The following is an 18,720-nucleotide window of genomic DNA, read 5'->3' as shown; positions in this document are numbered from 1 at the left end:
CCCAATTCTGAGCACCTACCTGGCAGCTCCCAACTGTAACTCAAGTTCCAGTGGACCCAACATCCTCACACAGACATACACGCAGGCCAAACACCAATGCACATAAAAGTACAAAAATACAATAAATAAATAAATAAATAAATAAATAAATAAATAAATAAATAAAGGGAGAGAGAAAGAGACAGGGGTGGGCTGGAAAACAAGGTTTCTAGATGGTCAGGCAGGAAGCAGAAGAAATAAGAGCAAGCCCCCTCCTCAACAGAAGAGCACTCTTCCAATGCTCTAGTGATAAGGGGCTCATCGAAGATATTAAGTGCAAGAAGAGAGATGCAGGGAGTTTCTTTTTCATTTAATTTTTAAAAATTTGTAGCACAAAGCCCTATATGGGGGAGGAAAAGGTTTTTTGTTTGTCTGTTTGTTTTGTTTTGTTTTAACATGAGGACTTTGGATAACATAAGGCATGGGCTTTAAGACGAAATTAATGAATGACAAAGACATACTGTTCATATGGCTTTTCCCACTTTTGACATCTAGCAGAAACTGAAGGCACAGAGTGAGATCACAGCACTTGGTAGGGATGGCTGGCCTCACCAGGCTAAGACCATGTAACCTGAAACATTACTTATCTGATTTCAATTTACAACAATAGAGCTGGGATTACAGATCCTTTGGTGGGGGTTGGGGGGAGGCAGCTGACAAGTCAGCCTGTGGAAACACCAGTGTGCACAGAAAAGACTGTCACTCTCAGTATATCCTGTAGGGAAGAGGCTGAGGTGGGGCCTTGAGTGGCAGGTAGGAGGAGTACAGTGACTTTGAGGTGGGAGGCAAGATGGGAAAGTGATGAAAATGGCTCCGGTGGAAGTACTCTGAGTGCCATAGAACACTCAGATGTGCCTTGGATGTCCCAGAATCAGATTTAGATGTCAGTAGAACCTTTTCAGGGTAGAGACCCTAACAGTGCAAGCCCTGGAAGGCCTGGCACCAAAGACCTTTCATGAACAAAAGGAATGATACACAGCCAAGGATTCAGCATGATTGTATTTTGAACCTTAACACTCAGACCATGACTCACCACAAGAAAAAAAGACCAAGACCACCACATTTCATCATTTGTTGATTGCAAAAATTCTCTACTCTTGTTCTGAAAATCCTGGAGCAATATTGCTAATGCTTTTTGTCTATCTGCCCTCCATCAGATACTTTGCCCTTGACTGGTTATTCTGCAGAGACTTATACCACTTTGCCATCAGGTTGTGTAAAGTCTTTTGGGGGTTCCTTAAATCTTCAATCATAGCTAAAACCCCAACCTTTTAAAACATAGCATATTCAAATCTTGGTTGCATTCTCAGTTTGTAATCTGTAATACCCACAAGATTCATGAATGTACAATTATTCTTAGATAATGGTAAATGAACCTGGAATAAGAGAAGCAGAGAACAGATGACAGAAACTCTTCAGCCAGGCTTTGAGTTTGATGACGATCTCTCTCTCTCTCTCTCTCTCTCTCTCTCTCTCTCTCTCTCTCTCTCTCTCTCACACACACACACACACACACACACACACACACCACACATACATAGCACGGACACACACACACCACAGACAAACACACATACATCATAGACATAGACACATATACACACCCAGACACATAGAAAGAGGACTGGAGGCAGAGCCTGGAATAGGATTATGCTGCTTACACAAGTCTTGGGAGCTGGAAGAGAATACCAATAGGTCGTATGTGCCTTCAATGAGAGGACCCACGGAAGATACATGCATGGGTTTTGAGAGGAGGTTTTGAGGCCATCTTGCTAATGGCCTAATATAGTAACTTAAAAATGAGAAAAAGGAGGCCCAATGAAGATGGCTTCTCCAAGGCCAGAAAGGTTAGAACCGCCAGAACTCTAAGTTTTCTTTTTTTTTTTTGATTTTATTTATTTTTTTTTAATTTTTAATATTTTTATTACATATTTTCCTCAATTACATTTCCAATGCTATCCCAAAAGTCCCCCATAGCGCCCCCCACTTCCCTAACCACCCATTCCCATTCTTTTGGCCCTGGCATTCCCCTATATTGGGGCATATAAAGTTTGCAAGTCCAATGGGCCTCTCTTTCCATTGATGGCCGACTAGGTCATCTTTCGATACATATGCAGCTAGAGACAAGAGCTCCGGGGTTCTGGTTAGTACATCATGTTGTTCCAACAATAGGGTTGCAGATCCCTTTAGCTCCTTGGGTACTTTCTCTAGCTTCTCCATTGGGAGCCCTGTGATACATCCAATAGCTGACTGTGAACATCCACTCCTGCGTTTGCTAGGCCCCGGCATCGTCTCACAAGAGACAGCTATATTTGGGTCCTTTCAGCAAAATCTTGCTAGTGTATGCAATGGTGTCAGCGTTTAGAAGCTGATTATGGGATGGATCCCTGGATACGGCAGTCTCTAAATGGTCCATCCTTCCATCACAGCTACGAACTTTGTCTCTGTAACTCCTTCCCTGGGTGTTTTGTTCCCAATTCTAAGAAGGGGCACAGTGTCCACACTTTGGTCTTCATTCTTCTTGAGTTTCATGCGTTTAGCAAATTGTATCTTATATCTTGGGTATCCTAAGTTTTGGGCTAATATCCACTTATCAGTGAATACATATTGTGTGAGTTCTTTTGTGATTGTGTTACTTCACTCAAGATGATGCCCTCCAGGTCCATCCATTTGGCTAGGAATTTCATAAATTCATTCTTTTTAATAGCTGAGTAGTACTCCATTGTGTAAATGTACCATAATTTCTGTATCCATTCCTCTGTTGAGGGACATCTGGGTTCTTTCCAGCTTCTGGCTATTATAAATAGGGCTGCTATGAACATAGTGGAGCATGTGTCCTTTTTACCGGTTGGGACATCTTCTGGATATATGCCCAGGAGAGGTATTGCTGGATCCTCCGGTAGTACTATGTCCAATTTTCTGAGGAACCGCCAGACTGATTTCCAGAGTGGTTGTACAAGCTTGCAATCCCACCAACAATGGAGGAGTGTTCCTCTTTCTCCACATCCTCGCCAGCAGCTAAGTTTTCAAGTGATAAAGTTAAGCTCTATTGCCACATGTGTCATGGGCTTTTCTGGCAATTACTACCAGGACCCACTATCGCCTTGGTTACTGCTGTACGTCAAGAGATGCAGCAACAGTTCCAGGATTGCTTTCTATGTCTTGTGCATTTGCTGAGGGCTGCAGGTGTGGGAAGAGCTGTCTATTCATCCTGGAAACTTCTGACTTTGTGGGGGTCTGAAGAGCTCAGGAGGGTGTAGGTTTACCTGGGAATTCTCCCCACATCTGTAGCTAAGCAGGAAAAGAGTAGCTGGGGGGATGGCAAACTCTCTGAATCCCAGAGAGCTGAAAAAACCCAGAGCTGCTGGAAAATCCTGAGACCTCACTTGACGTTTGGGAGATCTGAGACACAAACTTGACGCATGATGCATGAAAAACCCCTGTGCCAGGCCAGGCCGGCATGGAGCCAGAGGGCCAGGCTGTTCATGTTTCAGAAACAAGGACAATGATATCCATGGAATCCCACAGCAGAGGAAGCACGGCTCCAGCCTACTGTGTAAGTTACACTCTACAGCTTCTTCAGAGACAACACAAAACCGCTGTGGTCACTTGACCTCGATCTGTGGCTTTCCCACCAGGGGTTTGGCCCACATTTACCAACCATTTTCCCAGGGGCCCCCAACCTTTTTCAGTCTCCATGATTTGTGAGAAGCCTCTTATGGGAATTGGAGTCTCTACCATCATCTTCCCTAGTGTGTCTGTGTAACCTGGCTGGAAGACTGTCCTGAGCAAGGCGCTTTTCTTTGTGCCCTCTGAACTTTACAAAATTTAAACACAACACAGTAATGGCTTCAGCGTTCAATTTTATCAGCCTTATTGTTGTTCCCTGGCCGCTGCAATGAGGTCTTTACATGAAGCGATTTGGGATGGAGGGTATAGTATAGCAGCAGGTATCACGGGGACAATGACAAACGAGGAAGGTGTCAGGAGAGACTGTTCAAATAAACAGTTGTGTGCTTGCAAGTACAGCTTGAAGACCTCAGATCTTTCTCTCTCCCTCTGTTTTTTTCCCCTCCATCCACAACAGAAGATTGAGTTTGCTGTGAATATGAGCTGATGAAAAGAATTCAAATAGTACTTTGAATAGGACCCCAGTCAGACCCACAGGAGAGCTACAAATTGCATTTGGAGACACTAGTCTCCGCTGCAGAAAGCGAGCATTAAAGCCACATATCTTCTTTCTATAAGGTACTAACTTGTAAATTAACCTTTAATGGTGTATAAATGATGTTCTGAAAGAACTGCCTATGCAGCTATATTTATGATCTAGAAAATTGCAAATATTTACAAGATTATAGGTGTTAATGGTCTGTCAAAAATGTTTGTATATTGTACATACATTAAACCCTGGGTTCAGACCACCCTGGTATAAAAGACCACCACTCTCAAGTCCCATATAGTGTTTCACTCTGATTCCATATATGCCAATCCCTATAATTAGCCTGCTCCCTAATATAGATCAAGTCAACTTTATAGGGAATTCTCCCGATCGTTTTCATTTCATTTAAATCCAGTACCCAGGCAGCCTGTGTAAACTGTTTGCTAAATGGTCCAGGATGGCCAATCGATCTTATGTCAGCAGGGGCCTGTGAACTTGTCTATCTTGATTCGGAGTGGGCCCTGCTGGAGGGCCCGAATGCCCCTTGTTTGATTGCTTTCCGGAAATAAAATTAAGCAGATCCGAGAGCTTCCAGGTCCTGACTCTTTGCTGATGCTTGGTCCTTGGAACCCTAAAAGTGCATAAGCCAAAGGCATAATTTATTTCAAAAGCTGCTGCTCGTTAAAGGCAGTGTCTAACCCAGGTGGCCACCGTGGTGAGGACTGAAGACAAAGGTAAGGAAATTCCCTTTCCTCTCACAATTGTGACTTAGAGTGGCGGGCCGTGCAACTTGTGTTTTGGATCTCGCATCTTGCTCTCTTACTGTTGTTCCCTGTGAGTGTGTGGTAGGAAGAAAAACAAAACATAGAAAAGGTCACGGGACCTTTTGAAATGGTGGCCCCATCTCGGTTTATTATCTCATCTGCACATTTTTATTAATGTCAAAATGTTTCCAAGGGCTGTCTGGAGATGAGAATTCCCCAGGCATTTGCTAATGCTGTCTGCTTTGTGGAAATTCATAGAGCAAGCTCACTGGAAAATGCTAAGGGAGCTGCCTTCCCACACAGCACTATGGCTGCTCAAAGTCCCTGAGTGGAAAAAAGGATAACACTGGAATCTTTATATAGATCACCAAATAATAGCTGCTTCCCACACCACACCCGGACCCCACCCGCACAAACACAGAGGGAACACCATCGAATTAATTTTCCTTTGAGCCCTTTTAAGCAGCCTTGACCGCACATGCTTATTTTCTTGAAAACAAACTAGATGCTTGCAAGGTTGCAATAAATTTGAAACCACTAAGAGCTGAGAAGCTCCCAAACAAGGGGCAGAAGTGGATGGGCTAAGGGGTAATCTACATAGTCAAACAGTAGACTGATCTTTCTTTCCTGGGGGGTGCTCTTCAAATATTCCATCTCTTTTGTCTTGTCTAGCATTTGAGACAGATTTGTTAAACTGATGCTAGGATTCTTGGTGGGTTCTGAAGCAGAGAATTCCACAGTGCTATCTTAGACTGCTGTTCACCTTGAAAGGCTATGAATTTGTAACACATAGGATACAAATGTTCCCTCTGGGGCTCTAACTGTTTTAGGATCCCTGGTAAAGAGAAATGGGTTTCTCTGAAGGTGGGGTGGGTTAGGGGATGTAGCAACTCCCAAGGCGTTATAGAGACAATGTAGCCCAAGAGAACGTAAGAGTGTTTCAATTCATACTCACATGCTGTTGGCAGAATGTATTCTAGGTGGTTCTTTTATATGGTAGATTTTCATTATACTCAAAACAAGGCAATTGCTTCCTATACCTGCTTGTGGTATACAGACAAGCTATCTCAAAAGCTGATATCTGCATGGAAAGGGGAACAGTAGACCTATGAGGGGGGGACACAGGAAACCCCTGGTTTCTAGTTTGCACTCTGTGCAGGGGTTACTGCTTGCTCCACTCAAGTGCCAAGTAGAGCAATTGGAAAACAAACAGAAGATAGAGGGAGTCTTGGCTAGGAGACAGATAGCATCCATTGTATGTTGATCAAGGAAATGAAATGCTCAAACAGCCGAATGGAGTTGCTCATTCGGGAAGGGTCCTCTTTTGTGAAGAAAACCAGAGAGACAGCTGAGGTGATTTGGAGCCTAGCTATTCCCTGGAGACGTCTAAAAAGAAGACAGCCAGGGCAATTACACACAGCCCCTCTTCTTTACATAGTGAGGTTGGCAGGGTCTGTGAGAGATTCATCAACTGTCTCAAACTATTTCTTTTAGCATTATGGGTTTGGCAAAATCCAAGATATCCTTTATCAAGTGTTTTCTGCCGCCCCTGCCTCATTTTTAATTCCCATGTGTATTTCGAATGCCACCCACATGTCATTGACTCATTTACACTCAAATCATCAAAAAAAATATTGGTTGGGATGCATTAGTTGATGCCCAAAGAAAAGGATGGTACCCCTTTAAGAGAGATGTTAGAGACCTTTTCTTCATCCCTTTTCTACTTGCCAAGTGCAGTTCAAAGTAAACCCATCCCCTCTGTTTCCCAGGCTCCCCCATCACCAATTTTTTAATCATATTAGAAAAGGAAATTCCAAAGAACACTAAATTTGGGGAAATTCTTCATTCCATTCTCCCGCCTTTAAAAATCATGCATAGTTTGAGAGAAATCTAGTCCATATGCTTCTGATTCATTTACACTTAAATCATTAAAATGTTGTTTTGAACAAGCTGCTTGGTGTGCAGGAATGGCTGTAAGCCTCCTTTTAATCATTATTTCTTCAAGGTCTTTTCTCCAAAACAGGAAGCCACATTGAGAAAGTCAAATATCTGAAAGTTTAAATTTGGCATGATCATCCCAAGGCTGCCAATGGTTTAGATAAATCTAGTCTCACCCGCCTCCCCATAGGATCCAGCGCAGCACTCTGCTTGGATGGTGAATGAATACTCATAATTGCATGTAATCAGCTAAATTGCATCTGCAAGTTACTTCCTTTGAGTAATTTGAATGGTGTGTGTGTGTGTGTGTGTGTGTGTGTGTGTATGTGTGTGAAGATAGTTCTACTAAATCATTCTGACCAACAATATACCTGGCAGTAGGGTAGGATTTTAAAAGAAATCATATGCTGAGAAGCATGAGAAAAATGACCCTAGATTGTAACATTTGTCACAGCATGCTTGAAAAACACATGGAAAGACGCTGACCAGTCATAGTTATGGACTAGCTAAAATCCTTGAACCAGTGTCACTGGGCTTCCTTGGGTACTAGTTTGATAGCTGCTGTTTCTGCCTCTCTATCCTCTGAGATAATGGAAGAACATCATCCATGTCTGTCTGTCTGTCTGTCTGTCTGTCTGTCTGTCTGTCTGTCTATTTATCTCTTCTGTTTCTCTTTCCTGAGTCTATTGGTATAAACCCCACTATGAGTGCCCTCTACCCCCATTTCCCAGAAGAGGAAGCAAGGCTAAGATTTAAAAGGCAGCACTGGCTTTTGGATATTAACAACTGAACCCCAAAGCCAGGCCCCTTTGTCACATGTGATCAAAACTCAGACTTTTAGGCAGAGATCTGGGATGTCATGGACATCAGCACCCCTAACCCCTGAAGCAGTCTTCATGGAGTGGGCCGTGCTGCTCTTATTTCTGAGGTGTGAACATGATGCCTTTGACCAAAGCCACAGAGAGTTAAGAACAACTCGCAGGTGGGTCTTGTGCTAAAGGACAGTGGTTGACACATGCATTGTGTAGCTTAGTAGGGTCTATTTGGATGTCACCATTCAATCATCTGTGATTATAGACATGTTACTTAACCTGTGTCCATTTTCTCAAACGTGGGGATAATAATAGTTTCCATTGATAGAGCCGTTCTGAAAATGACCTAAGACACCCTGTGTCTAAGTATAATAGATCCTCAACAAATCACAGCTAATTATTTTCTGCCCATTAAACAGACACTCTCTGTCTCCAACACTTAGGAGATTTCATCGGGACAAAAGAACATAGCTGTCATTTTATGGACAAAGAAGCTGGTAGTAGCTCTATTGACAGATAATTTGTGATTGTCCCACATCTCTCTGACCCTAACCACGGACCTGGCAAAGGGGACACAGGGTTGCTTACTCATGCTCCTAATTCTGTGGCACAAAGCACACGGTGCCTGCACAGAATCCCCAAGTTAAAATCCCTGCAGCCTGTGGAAATGGGAATTCAAAATAGTGACACAGCAGGGCATGGGCATGGTGGAGCACACCTTTAATCCCAGCACTTGGGAGGCAGAGGCAGGCGGGTTTCTGAGTTCGAGGCCAGCCTGGTCTACAGAGTGAGTTCCAGGACAGCTAGGGATACACAAAGAAACCCTGTCTCGAAACAAAACAAAACAAAACAAAACAAAACAAAACAAAACAAAACAAAACAGTGACACAGAGAGGGACGGACAGTACCACAACCACCACCACTCCGTGCCATCTCACCCCTGCTGTCTCCGAAACACAATTGTCATGCCATTAGGGGACATTAGCATTTCTAATTTAGACCAGGAGCTTCGACAGCTTTTCAAAGTTCACCTATCAGGTGAGGCCATCTGAATCCCATTAGCATTGTGGAATGGAAATTTCATGGGGAATCAAGACGCTCTATCATTTTAATAGAAGCATCATGTGTGTCTGAGCAGGGAGGTAGGAAGGAGCAAGTCCTTGTGCCCTTTCTTCCCTGGCTCTTCTTACTCTGAAACCTGAAACCTCCTCAAGAGAGCTGAGCCCAGTCACCAGCCAGCCTATCCCAGAAGCTGCTGCCATGTTCTATATTCTCAGGGCTGCCCTGCCACAGGGGAAGTGCAGGGATACTGAGGTCTAGCAGACTGTCTGAACCGAAACAGGGTAAGCATCTGGCATGGTGCTCTTGGAAGAACGGTAGAGGTTGATGGGAGGCAAGGACCTTGTTAGGTGACCTAACAAGGCACGCATCTACTTTGATGCCAAAGTCCTCTCCCTGAGTTTCAAATATTGCTTGGCGAAACCCTGTGGCAACCTGTTTTCTACATCCAGGGTGACACATCCTTGAAAATTAATTTCTTGACTTGTCCAAAGGAAACTAAGGCCCTGCCTGTTCCCCTGGTGCCAAACATCTGGATGAAGGCTGGGGAGGAAGTCCCCTGAATGGGCCCCATGTCCTCATTTTCCTGTGGCCTGGAGGGCCAGTGGCTGGGGACATGAGCAGGAGTTCTAGGAGGGCATCATCCGGGAGAGCAGCTGAGGGCAGAGAGTGAGGTTTCCTACACTGTTGGGAGACGCTCTTGCCATGTCTTCTGGGTGTCTGCATGCTCTGTGCATGTGGGATCTAGCCTTGTTTTCTAAATTCTTGAGCATGGCAAAGACTGTTAGTGTTTAAGGGCCAGCAAATACCTAGCACATGATTTTGTTATGGGCTTTATTATCAAAGTTTCATCAGCAGCCAGAAAGGTAAGGATAGAGACTATTTTATGAGAAATGGTGTCTTCACCCCTAGTTCTACTATATCACCATCATCATCATCACAACCACCACCACCACCATCGTTGTCATTATCATCATCATATTCATTATCATTATCAATCAAGGCAATTAAGCACTTACTGTATTCAGGCACCATACAAAGAGAGGTACATTAACCATTTTATTTAATTTGTAGTAGCTCTTTGAGGTTGGTCCCACTATAATATCCAATTTATCAAAGGAAACCCAGGGTGACTGAATTGACCAAGATCACCAAGAGAGAAAGGGGACAAATCTACCAATTAACTCACAGTGTTGGCCAGTGTGTAGTTAGACAGTTCAGGTCTCCTGTGGATGAACACATACTAGCAAAGGCCTCTTGATCATCTTGGGAGAGAGTGTTATTTGGCAAAAAAAAAAAAAAAGCTAGAATTGGAATTGAATTCCAGATGATGCACACTCTGGGCATATGACCTTAGGCTGGTGGTGTTGCCAGACTTATGGTCACAGCCTGAGCCCTTTCAGACCAGGTGTGGCTACACATCTGACACATGAAAATCCAAATGGCTGAATTAACAATGGAAAGCACAAAAAGAGATCTACTCATCATGGCCATGTTGGGAAGAGGGGCAAAGAAATCTATCCAGAAGTCTGGCTGTTTTAATTGGCTCATTGGGAATAGGTGGTCAAACCTAACAAGCTGAGACTCTAATTCTAACTAATTAACTCTTAATGTAATTATCTACCTTTAGAATGGGAATGTGGACCACTCCATAGATTTACTGTCAAAGTTCTTTATTGTTTTATTTTCGAGACATGGTGGTCTTAAACTAGCTCTGAGGCTGGCCTTGAACTCCTGATCCTTCTGAGTCCACCTTCCAAATGCTGAGGGTGCATGTGTGCACACCAGGCATAAAAATGTCATAGATAATAGGTAAAGAGCTTTTTGTAAAGATGGTCTTGACTGCATGTTATATATTGTCATTACTATTGGAAGCCTTGAATTGTTAGTTGCACATGGCCTATGGCTTTCATTCAAGAAAACAAAACTGTACACGGGCAGTCCACTCTGATCATCTAACCTCTTCTCATTTCAGACCTTTGGAAGGTAAGATATCCTTTTCAAAAGCTCTTCCTCCCATGTTTTAAGCTTTCCATCATCTTCTGTCATGCAAGAGCAAAGTGCCACGTCCATCCTTTCATGAGAACAAAGAACTAGAGGATGGTGGGCTTGTGTCTGCCAAAGGAACGTGTCCAGGTTCCAAGAGACCAATCAATCATTCAGCCATCAATCAAGATTTTGCAGTTTACAAGTAAGAGATTCTAGTCAATGACACTTTCTTTCTCAACAATATCGATTGGCTCGAGTCCATGAAATTGACTGTATTCATCTCTCACCAGGCTGTCTTCACAGTCACTCTGGCACTGTCCACAAGCTATGCGGGCTCTTGGAGGGCCCCACCGTGCAAACGCCTTCCTTTGGGCTGCAGTTGGCTCATGGCACCTTCTTTATTCTAGCAAATGACAAGTTTCTAATTTTCCTCCGCAGGGACAGGAATTCTACGAGTTCCTCCTATAGATCGTGGAGGCTTAAGTAATAATAAGAGGATATGATTAATGCAACTGAGTGTTTAGATTCAATGGACTTGGATGGTCTAAAGCTCAAGTAATGTATGCCATGCAGGAGCAAAGAGCTGTGTAGCACACACTATCCGAGTGAGAAGCTGACCCACTGCTGAAGCCTGGTGGGGTTGCACAATGCCACAGTGACTTTGCTTTGTAAATAGGCTACCTTTCCACTGGGGAAATATAGATTCGATTTCTACAAGAAAACGAACCAGTTTTAAGTTTATGCAATTAGTTCTGACTACTCCTGTGGTGTGTGTGTGTGTGTGTGTGTGTGTGTGTGTGTGTGTGTGTGTGTGCAAAAACCTGTTTATCACAAAGACTATTGCTTCCTCTTTACCTGAGGCTAAAGGGAGGCTCACCGGCATGAGGGGAGATACCTCAGTCTCAGCTGGTAGAGCAGCTGCCCTTGTTCACAGGGACAGGCCATCAGAGCAGCTCTGTGACTTTCCATGGATAAAGTCACTGGCTTTGTTCTGCATATAGTCTTATATTGTCCATGCAGCACCATTTCAAGGTTTTAATTTTAAAACCAATGAGGGTAGTTTCACTCTGTGCTTGATTAGGACCTGGGATGGTTCAGCATATTATACAGGACCAATCACCTGTGTTAAGGTGGGGCCAAGCAAAAGTTCAGAAACTCAGCACACAGAATAGGTACTTTTGCCCTTGTTCTGATGTTCTCCTGAAAGTCTGTTTTGTAGACGACTACAACGTTGGGATTAGCAAAAAGCTATTTCTTCAAATCTGTCTTCTATGTCCATGACAAGATGCATGGTCTTCACAGCCTCTAGCATCCCATTGCTCAGTCTGCACTGAAAACTCAGCCTTTAGAAGTGCCATTGCATAAGATTGGTCAGAAATGCCAAGACACTTATAGAGATGCCTAATAGACATTATTAGGCTTCACAGTAAGGTCCCAAACGCTTTACTGAACTTTTCATTACTTTGATCAAACACCCAGCAGAAGCAAGCTAAGAGAGGAAAGATTTATAAATGTTTAATAGACTTTATTAGGCTTCACAGTAAGATCCCAATTGCTTTAGTTAACTTTTCATTACTTTGATCAAACACCCGGAAAAAGCAAGCTAAGAGAGGAAAGATTTATATATGTTTATGGTTTAGTGGGTACCACCCATCACGGTAGAGAAGGTGTGGCAGCTGATGTGGCAGGAACTTTGTGGGGACGCTTGCTCACATCTCAGGAGATCAGGTGGCAAGGTGCTCTAAATAGGATCAGGAACAGATGTCATCTTCTAGGTGCATCCTGCCTCCCCTCTACACCCGGTATTCCACATCTGCTACCTACATCATTCCCACAGGTCTCATGACCTGCCAAAACAGCGCCACAGTCTGGAGACCAAGTGTTCAAACATAGAAGGCTTTGGGAAGTGTCTCACATTCAAACCATGACATTGTGCAGAAAAGAACCTGGGCTCTGGGTGCTGTACATGTGGTTCCCAGATAAAGTGAGTTATATGCTTGGACCACAGATCTTCGGCTTCTTGTTCCGAAGCTATTGTTCATTAGCTCTGACACTGAACTCTCTCTGGCATGCAGGACAGCTCAAGAGTAGCCTGTCAAGATCTGCCTTTGGGTCCACCAAAGCCATGATTTTTCTAGGACTCTTAGGAGAAATATTACTGGGGCCCTGAAGCGGCCCTATTTCCCCAAGCATGGAGACTCTTCTGACAAGACGCCTTCCAAGGGCTGGATTTCTTTCTGTATCCTTGTAACTAGAAGGCATATGGATTGATGGCCCAATTTTAGCACCTGTGTAGAGTCTTATGGATATGTTTGGTTTATAACATCTATTATCTAATTTTTCTCTCTCCTCCATCTTGCCCCAGATTCCCTCAATTATTTTCTGCAACTGTATATTTTTATATTACTTTGTGCATTTCAATTTGAAAATGTTCCTAAGAAGTGAGAGGAAGGCAAGCCAGCACAGATGGCCCAGCAAAGCATTTAGAGAACTCAGCTGCAGGTTTAATGTCTGTGTCTTTTTTCTAATGAGAAGAGGATCCTGCCAAGAGCCTGACTACTGTTTTCACCACTGGATAGATAGGTGTGTAACTTTCTATGGAGCGCTTGATTTTCTCCAGGGAACAATAAAGAATCTGTGGGCTGGTTTACAGGGTAAAGAGGCAGACATAGTTGTTTTTTGAGATCCTTTGCTGTAATGAAGACCTTGGACAGTCAGAGGAGTTTGTGTGCTGTGTGTTCATTTCATCAGCCAATGGAGAGTCCTAAGGGCAAGTCAGAACAGCTTGTCAGCCTGCGTTCTGTGGATAAGCCAGACCCAGGAAAAAACCTGGTAGCAAGTGGCTGTGTAAAGTTCCCACAGAAAAGGACACCAATGAAAGATATACAGAGCAAGTAGAGTTGAGCTTTCATTGGAATAACACTGAAGAGATCTTTTTAGATATTGTTAATAACAAGACTATCTTTTGTCATTAACAAGATTGTATGTGGTGGTTACAATTTCAACTCCCTTTTGGAAAGAGGTGAAATACTAACATTTTCAAGAAATTAAATGCTGTGACAGTTTTAGCCTGTTCTCCTACTTTCCTGCATGGGAACAACCATTCAACCCATTTAAGCATAATAACGTCTTGGGTGCTAATCAATGGTAGCTAGGCCACCTTAAGTACCTGAGCATACCTACTGATCTATTGTAACAGGGAGGGAAAGTTTAGATAGCTCATATTTCCTCATCAATGGTTAGCTTGAGGAAGATGAGTCATTTAATTCTTCAAGTCTGCCTTCCCCTTTAGTGGAGAAAGGATGTAGATTCATGCCGAGATCTATTTAAGGATGTTGTAGGACGAAGTTTATATTGTTTTACTACTTTGAATACAATGCCATATCTCCCAAGTTAACGAGACAGTATTTATGTTTGTATTTCTGGGTAAGAGCATGCCCATTAAAAGAAAAATAAAGCCAGGCATGGTGGTGCACGCCTTTAATTTCAGCACTTGGGAGGCAGAGGCAGGTGAATTTCTGAGTTCGAGGCCAGCCTGGTCTACAAAGTGAGTTCCAGGACAGCCAGGGCTATACACAGAAACCTTGCCTTGAAAAAAAAAAAAAACAAAAAAAAAAAAAGAAAGAAAAATAAATTTTAGATGTGTGTGCTAACATCTCCTTTTCTTACTGTGCCCCTACAGACATTACTAATCAACCCCGCTCTTTTACATGAGCTGGGTCTTGGTTTCAGGGTTTATGAATAATTCAACAATTCATGTGCTACATGAAAGTTATTTGTCATGCATTTTTGGGTATGCATATGTGCAAGTATTCATATGTGTGGGTATGTGAGAGAGAGAGAGACAGAGAGATGGAGAGACAGACAGAGACGGAGAGAGACAGAGAGACAGAGAGTTCCATCTGTGTGTGCTTACATGAAGAAGCCAAAGGACAAACTTAGGTATTGTTCCTCAAGTGCCATCTACATTTTGAGGCTGTCTCTTACTGGCCTGCAGAGTGCCAGTAGGATATGCTAGCTAGCCGACACCACCAAAACTCTTTGTGTCTCTGCTTGCCCAATGCTGAGATCGTAAGTGCATGGGTTCCCAGACCTAGCTTTTTTATCTGAGTTCTGGAGACTGAGCTCAGGTCCTTGTGCTTGTGTGGCAAGCACTTTGCCAACCGGAGCATCCCCAATCCCTCATCATGCATTTTGGGGTAGGAAAAAAATAACACAGTGCAGGGAATGTTTTATGTCATGGTGTCCCATGGGCAGAGTTCTAAAGAAAAGTTATTACTGGGGGGAGGGGGGTTCAAATCCAAAGCTTTCAGGGGAATAGAGAATGAAAGAGGATACATGGGTTATACTAACTTTTGGGTCCTATCTTTTATGCAAACAATGGGCATCCTGTGAGGATGTGGGAGGGAGTGCTATACAATTGGGGCAAACTGTAAAACCATTCTGTAACCCTACCCACTTGGAAAAAGTGCTAATCATGGCGTAGCAGAAAATCCAGAAGCCTTGGTGACATCCTCAGTGATTAATTTTCAACAAGTGAGTTGGGAAGAAGAAGAAAGAGGAGGAGGAGGAGGAGGAGGAGGAGGAGGAGGAGGAGGAGGAGGAGGAGGAGGAGGAGACAAAGTCTCCCTGCTGGTTTTTATTCCTGAAAAGCCACTGAAGCCAATATTCTGCCCTGAGGTCCAATGATCCCTGCTTTTAGCTACTATGGCCTTCAATGCTTCCTTCTGAAATCTCTAGCCTAGTGCACTTCCCCTGTAAGAATGCATGCTGCCTCATTGACTGGGATGCTGGAAGCCTAGTTATCTATTCACAGCACATGTCTAACCTTCGTCCCTATTTAGATTGACTTGGCTTAGAATGATTGCTTTCCCATGTAAGTTTTAGTTCATCAAGTTCTAAGAACCATCCTCCTAGGATGTGGAGTGGGTTTTCTTTGAATTTTCAGCTGAGATAGCTGATAACCATTTTTTAAATTTTTTTATATTTTTATTTATTTTACCATTTTGAGACTTCCTGTACACAAATAGGACACATCTGCCATTTATCCGGATCTATTTGCACGACCTTGAACAACCTCTTCTTCCAGGATCTCAGCCGTTAGGATAAACTTAGCTGAGGGTCAATTACTTGCTATCTGGTGCTCTGTGTTCCTCCAGGTCTCTAGATGACTTGGGGATTTCCAGCTCCATCCCAGGCTGTTCAGGCAACGGGACTGTTCCCTTAACCCTCAGCTCTACCTCCCTAGTCTCTCCTGTGGCTTTCAGGTCAGTTGCTACAGTGTCCACCCACTTGACAGTGGCCAGCTCTCCCTTGTGTGTGTGTAGGGGAAGGGGGGGCTCCTTTTCCCAGTCTCTTACTCATGCTTCCTGGGATGGCCTTCTAAGAAAACCACATGGCTTTCATCTTTTTTCTCGGGGGCCACTTCTGAGGCAACTATGACAAGCATTAAATTGATTTCCAAGTCAAATGTAATAAAATGAATTCTCAGAACCGAACTGCAGTCTTCCACTTGGGATAATCTCTGGGGAGGGTTCTCCGGAGAGAAGGGCCTGGCTTTGGGCTTAGACTGTTGACTTTTAACTCCTTTTCTTACACTGTCTGCTCTCTATCAATTTCTGCCTTTCACCTACATCAAACGATCTTTTATGCCTTCGAAAGCTGCTCTGGTTATTAGATGATGTGTTAAGTCTCATATTCATTTGACAAATATTCATTTCTTCAGGCATAACACATGTAAGGAACATGGTTAAATGGCTGGTGCAGACTGCTGTGTGACACAGGAACTATGTGATTTTGTTGCTGTTTGGTTTGTGTTGTTATTTTTGGTGTGCACTAATGTATAAGAGGAAACTCTGGAAAGGTACCAAGAAACAAACTAGTAGCATTGGGACATGCGTTTGCCTAAGATGAGTCTATTCCTCTCCTTCTACTTACAGGCACTGTGTACTAGCTGGATCCAGTGTCTTAGCTGCATAACCTCATCTAGGTCCCTGGGTCTGTCTGAGGATGGAAATTATGACTTCTCACAAAAGACTGAGTTAAGGAGTCAGAGAATGTGTGGGTAGAAAGGTGAGTGGCTATAATACTGAGATGACAGGCATGACCTGCCAAGCCTGCCTCTTAACAGTCAACTTCTTCTGTAGACTATTGGCAAGATTAAACCAGGTAGCTGGGGGTGGGGGGTTAGAAAATCTAGTTTAGTGCCCAACATAAAATAAATACTTGATGAAGATAAATGGTGCCAACTGCCTTGTAAACTGTTTCATGCCTTTGATGTGTGTGTGTGTGTGTGTGTGTGTGTGTGTGTATACACACACACATATATATAAAGATACACACATGCACACACACACTATATATATATATATATATATATATATATATATATATATATATCATAAAGACACTTCAGAAATTGGGGCTCAGCAGCACCTATGAACCATTTCTAGGTTCTTAGATCCCGGAACAGGGAACTGGGTGGAGAAAGGCAGCGAGTGGCCGAATCAGGGACAGTTTATTAGAGAAAAATGCATTGCCAGGGAAGTAGAAGGGAAGTAGCAGCATATGGGGCTCAGCTCCAGAGTTGGGGCCTTGATGTCTGTCACACTGCTGGAGCCTTTGAGCTCATTTGCATGGTGTGTGAAGGCAGTATCCTCTGTGGTTCTACCAAGAGCATCATGGGTAGCTTTCTTAGATCTCCACCCAGGGAGTTTAGGATTGGAATGAGTCCTGGTCACCTTCAGACACTCCAGAGCATCTCTTCAGTGGCACTGATGGCCTGATTTAATTGGATCTTTTCCAGCCTTTCTCTATGCCAACTGCTGTCTTTCATATGCTAATTTTGTAGCCTTTGCTTCAGGCCTTCTGGACCTTACTTTCTGCCCCATTCTCCTGACTCCTAAGTGGTTTTTTTTTTTTAATGGGGTTGAAATATTAATGAAAAATCTGTTTCTTACTTCCACAGTGCATGGCTCTCACATTTGCATATCTACTGTATTATAAGGTCCCAACTTTCTCTCTTGTACTCTAATTCAGACTTGTGCCTTCTTTGCCAAATAACTATCTCAAGTATTGTTGTAAGTACACAGTGATGTTGTAGCAATGCCACTGTCACCTGCCGATGTTGTGGTAGTTTATCATAATTTGGCTTGCTGTCATAGATTGAGCTGTCAACTCGACAGGACCCTAGTACCTGGCAAAAGGGGACCTCCACTGAATAGTTGCCTAGGTCAGATTTGGTCTATGGCCATTTCTCTGAAATATCTTCTTAATTGCTAATTGATGTAGGAGGGCCCAGCCCACTGTGGGTGGAGACATCCCTAGGCAGGTGAGTCAGGGCTGTATGAGCCAGTCACGGGGAACAAGTCAGTAAGCACTGATCCTCTGTGGTTTCTGCAGCTTGTAAGCAGAGCAAGAGGGTAGCTGTGGTTGTAATGACAAGCAGAGCTTTGAGGAGGAAACTCTAGCATATGGAAGAATTTGCACCTCTCTAACCTTGCTTCCATATTCTTTTGACAGGTGCTGGTTAACAGTGTAGCATAAAGCTAGGACAGAATTAAAGAGAGCTCTGGAAAAAGTAATTGGTACTTAAGATGCATAAAATATAAGGACCAACGAATGCATAAAAGATGAGATCTAAGTAGAGGTTTTATAATATTCTTCAATTTTCCCTGATGCATAACTACCTTTTAGCACTCATGGATTTGTTTTTTTTTTTTTTTTTTGCATAAACATTTGTGATAATTCACATTCATCAAAGGAACTTGTTTACGTTTCTGAAAAGCGTACCTGATATCTGTAGCTAAGATACCAGGTCACGCTCCTCTGCAACTCTTTCTCTGGGACCGAGCTGATAGGAAAACATGCCATGCTCTGAGCCTCACAACCCATCCCAACAAAGCTATGAGCTAAGTTTACAATCCCACCTAGAACCCTGCTCTGGGTCCCTCCTCATGCT

The 18,720-nt window shown here is 43.3% G+C and overlaps 1 protein-coding gene across 1 annotated transcript in view; it reads right to left on the bottom strand.

Moving 5' to 3' along the window:
* The window catches only part of Ankfn1 (ankyrin repeat and fibronectin type III domain containing 1), a 251,159-nt gene that overhangs the window by 214,350 nt on the left and 18,089 nt on the right, over positions 1 to 18,720 (bottom strand). The gene's annotated exons all lie outside the window — the stretch shown is intronic.

Source organism: Mus caroli, unplaced genomic scaffold (genome assembly GCF_978045245.1).
Source record: "Mus caroli unplaced genomic scaffold, Mus_caroli_1 scaffold_13, whole genome shotgun sequence".
In the NCBI taxonomy this organism is placed as follows: Eukaryota; Metazoa; Chordata; class Mammalia; order Rodentia; family Muridae; genus Mus; species Mus caroli.
This window is presented reverse-complemented; position numbering and strand designations above follow the sequence as displayed.